Raw genomic sequence first — 4,402 nt, forward strand, 5'->3', positions numbered from 1 at the left:
GCTTTTCCCTCCGCTAATTTTTAAATCTGTCCCAAGAACTCCCAACCTGCTACACCCCCATCTCCAGGCCGTGGCCCCTGACTTATCTTTTGTACGATGGGTTATGTGCATTCACGTTGCACCTGAAATGAGCCTGCCTCGGAGGGCCCTGTGATTGGCCTGTGAGCTTCTCGGTCAGCTACAATAAAGAAAACCAAAACCAAAGAATGAGTCCAGAGTTATGCGGGCCAAATCCCAGCCAGTCAGCTACTTGCCCTCTCCTGAGTGTGCCTGGCTCCCTCAGGCTCCAGCTTCATCCTGATTCCAAGGCTGTGGCCTTTATTAGGGCTGGCACCTGGGTTAGAGAAAGGCAAAGTTAAATGGCATTCCTGTGAGTGCAGTGGATGACTCTGTGTGCTCTAAGACATGGGAATGCCTCTGCTAGAAGCCTTGTGGGGGGGGGCCCTCAAATAAACAAATAAACACCCTTTCTCACCCTGCTGCCTGCAAACCCCCTCCCAAGAACTCCTAACTGGATACCTGCTCACCCTCCCTCTCCCACTCACAATCCTCAACTCACCTGAAGCCTCAATCTCAAACATCATCCTTGACACTGGGCAGATCCCTCTTGTGACACAATGAATCTGATGAAAAAGGTGTTGTTCTTGAGAGCTGAGCAATAACAACCACTTCTCTCCACGGCTCACCTTGACTGCTGATATCCAGATTCACTTCCTAAAAAGAAAGACAAAGAAGTGAGCTCTAACAGAGTCACCATGTACACTTCTGCTGCACAGACAAATGGGGCCTCACCTGCTCGGGGGAATCCCCTCACCCGGGATGGGGCCCTCTGGCCCAGATTTAATTCATCTGAATCTGAAAAAAACGTTAGGACAAGAGTCACACTGTTGCAGGACAACTTAAGAGCTCCAGATGTCCTGTGTCCATCTACAAATCCCATCTAGAGTCCAACTGCACCCCACATTACACATTCCAAGTCCCCGGGCCCTCTCCTATCGCACCAGGCTATGCGGCAGGGCAGAGCAGCCCCGGCACAAATGTGTGCTGACACCCGTGACACAGGACAGACAGGACAGGACACACAACGGGGACACAACAGGAACAGAAATCCCTTGGCAAGGAAAATGGCTGCAAGGACTGAGAGCATGCAAAAGGAGATGACTGAGTTCAAACTGACGGTGAGCTGATGAGGCTCAGAGAACACTGCAGGAAGAAGATGCTAACTGAATGATTGATTCCAAGAACAGTAAAGATGGATGCCTAGGAATCCTATGGTCAGAATCCTATGGTCAGAATCCTCTGCCTGCCCTCACATTCTTTCAAGCCCTAATCCACCATAATGGATCCAGGTGGGGCACAGCTGTCCTGTCGCAGACATTTCTTCATAGAAATCCTTTCTTTGGGATTTCTCCTTCTTCTGGGAAGCAAAGGGCCCCAGAAGAAGAATGTAAACAATTGTTATCAGCTGTTGTGAAATGTAGCAGGTGTCCCTGTGATTGGCTCATCTTCCTTGTGTATCATTAAAGGCCAATCACAGGAGCAGCTCAGGGACAGATTCCCTGCACACAGAACTTTGTTATTCTTTCTTTCTATGCTATTCTTGGGATAGCTGCTCTCTGCAACCTCTCTTTTTCTTCTTTTTAGTATAGTTATAATGTATTATATATCCTATATCAATAAATCAGCCTTCTGATCAAGAAACAAGATTCTCGTCCTTCTCTCACCACAGTGACCGTCTAAGGTCGCTGTAATATCTGGTGACCCTTGTGTCAGGGCAAAAATTAATTTGATAAAGACCAGAGGAGCAAAATTGCTGCACTGGGTAAAATCCTGTATGTGTAGCATGTGATGGTTGCTTTGAAGTGACCACAGAAGTGGATTCAAGCCAGGAACTGAAGAACTGAAGATCCTGATTTGGACAGAGTTCACAGCCAAGGCTGACCACAAAGAGAACCTTCTTCTGGAACACCTTCAGGAAGATGTTCGCAGAGCTGGCCAGAGCAAGCTGGACATTTTCACAAGGTAATTTTGTCTTTTCCCTTCCTGATGAACCAGCCCTTCGTAGTTTGTGGCGGTTGGTATGGCGAACACATGCCTTGGAAGAAGAGGTTCAGTTCTCCCCTTCAGAGGAGAAACTTATTGCCCTCTGGCAAAAATGGTGTAGAGAAGATGGGATTTTTCTGTCAGCAACAGATCTCTATGAGTTCTTTCGATGGGCAAAGCTTTTTGAGTTCTTTACTCATGTCCTGTATGCCTTGGATGTTTTTGTCTGGGAGTGCATGAACTCCATTTTTCAGTTTGTCTGGGGCCAGGAACGTGTTTTGCCTTTTATCTACCCAGCATTTCTAAAGCTCTTCCCAGTTTTGAAACGGAGAGCAGCTGTTTTTCAATGGATTTCTAACTGTTATGGACAGGCTCCGTTTCCACCGTCCCGGTGGGAGAAGACCCGGCGGGGGATGAGTGGGGGCTTCCCAGCCCCCTGTCCTCAGCGGGAGAAGACCCGGCGGGGGATGAGTGGGGGCTGCCCGGCCCCCCCTGCTTCGCGGCGGGGGGGGGCGAAACTGCGCCGAGCGAAGAAGTTTTTTTTACTCTTTCCCCGGAGCCTGCGCAGACGGAACCTTCTCCCCCCCCTCCTTCTCTCTCTCCGGGGGGATGGGAATGGGCGGTCCCGCTCGAACCAGTGCCGTTGGTGCCGCCCCTGCCAGCGCTGCGTCCGCCTTCAAGACCCGCCTCACCGGCGCGGCCGCCACTCCAGGCGATCCCGTCTCCGCCTCTCCAGGCAGTCCCGCCCACGGATTCACAGGCCTCCCCGCCCCTGCCAGCGCCTGCGTCTGAGAATGCAGAAGAGGCACTTCCTGTGGCTGCTGAGTTGCTAAGCGACGACGACGCGTCTCCAGCTTCCGGCTCAGCGGAGGAGTTGTTCTCTCCGGTCCCTCCGGCCCCTCTGCCGCTTCCATCGGCCTCCTCGCCGCCTCAAGCCGAGACGGTCCCTGTTCAGGATGGTGTTGAAGACGGCGCCGAACCTGCGGGACCCTCGGAACAGCCCGCGGCTGCTCCTACATCCAGTGTGATTCCCTCCCCGGGGTTCCGGCTTCCCCCCCGCTGCCTGCACAGGCTGCCCCGGCAGTCCTGCCGTTGTCGGAGGCTGTGTCCTCCGTGTCGGCATCAGAGACTGCCCTGGAACCGGCGGCTTGTTCGAGCTCGGACCATCCCGGACCGGTTGCTGTAGCAGCGGCCCCGGCGGCTGGCCTCCCCTTCCGTGGAGCGGGGGCTGCCCGCCAGCTGACTGTTGGGGCGATGTGTTTGCCTGCTTTCAAGATCAGCATTCTCGGCGGGCTGAGGGGTGGTTTTTCGGGGATTGTCCCATGGAGGCTGCCATCTCTGCCGCCTCTCTTGCGCCCTAGTGGCGGGGGGCAGGTGCATCCCGAGAGCTCTGCCTCTGATCTCCAGCCCGGAGGGGGTGGGAATGATGCCATGGGGCGGATGAGACACAAACCCAATGCATTGCAGGGGAAGAGGGCACAGATGGAGGAGACCATAGCTGGTTTGCTGTGGGAAACAAACATCTCCAGACCCCAGATGGGATCTCTGGGGAAGGCTTCTATTTCCCTGCTGCTGGCATGCCTCAGTGGTTTTGGGGAAAGGAAGCGTGTCCCCACTCGTGCTGCCATTGTACTGGCAGCAGGGTGCAGGCCTGTGGGAGTGCAGAGCCTGCCTCATGGGTTTGGCCTGGGCCGTTGGGCTCAGGAAGTTTTTGGGCCAGGGCCAGCATTTGGCCTCTTGGTGTTACTGGGGGTTGAGGTTTCTCCTACTGGTCCTGGTCCCCCTTTGTGGGCCAGTTTTGGGGTTCCTGGTCCATCATGGGCCAGGGCCCCCAGGGCCTTTCCTTCTCTGGCACTGCTCTGCTCTGCTGCTGCTCTTTTCTTTTTCGATCACAAAAAAAAAAAAAAAAAAAAAAAAAAAAAAAAAAATAAAAAAGATTGAAAACAGTGGGCAGCAGTTTTGAAGCACTGAAGCATTGAAGGGCCAGAAAAGGACATTCTAAAAGTTGTTCAAGTTGTTTGAAATTGTTGTAAGACTGTCAATGGTTTGTGATAACTGTTGATGGGACTTTTGCAGCAAGCCTGTTTTCAGGACCGAAAAGGACTCTCAGATATCCAAGAGAAACAACTTCAGCTCTTGGACTGTTCCTGAAACCCAGCTGCTTGGACTTGAATTCTCTTTGCATTGTTTTTTGCATTTTTTTAGATTGTAGGATTGTTTTAGTGATCTATTAGTATTGTATATTTTACAGTTGAAGAAATCTCCTGTTCATTTCACATCAGCATTTTTCTTTTAATTTATACAATTTAGAAGGGTGAGATGTCGCAGACATTTCTTCATAGAAATCCTTTCTTTGGGA

The 4,402-nt window shown here is 52.0% G+C and overlaps 1 long non-coding RNA gene across 1 annotated transcript; it reads right to left on the reverse strand.

The window, feature by feature from the left end:
* Positions 1–9: 9 nt before the first annotated feature.
* On the reverse strand, positions 10–1,354 carry LOC135441973 (uncharacterized). The gene is made up of 4 exons (XR_010438588.1): positions 793–1,354; positions 560–714; positions 255–334; positions 10–178 (listed from the first exon to the last, which is right to left on the reverse strand). It is a non-coding gene; the product is annotated as an uncharacterized LOC135441973 (long non-coding RNA).
* Positions 1,355–4,402: the final 3,048 nt, after the last annotated feature.

Source organism: Zonotrichia leucophrys, unplaced genomic scaffold (genome assembly GCF_028769735.1).
Source record: "Zonotrichia leucophrys gambelii isolate GWCS_2022_RI unplaced genomic scaffold, RI_Zleu_2.0 Scaffold_773_23260, whole genome shotgun sequence".
NCBI lineage: Eukaryota > Metazoa > Chordata > Aves > Passeriformes > Passerellidae > Zonotrichia > Zonotrichia leucophrys.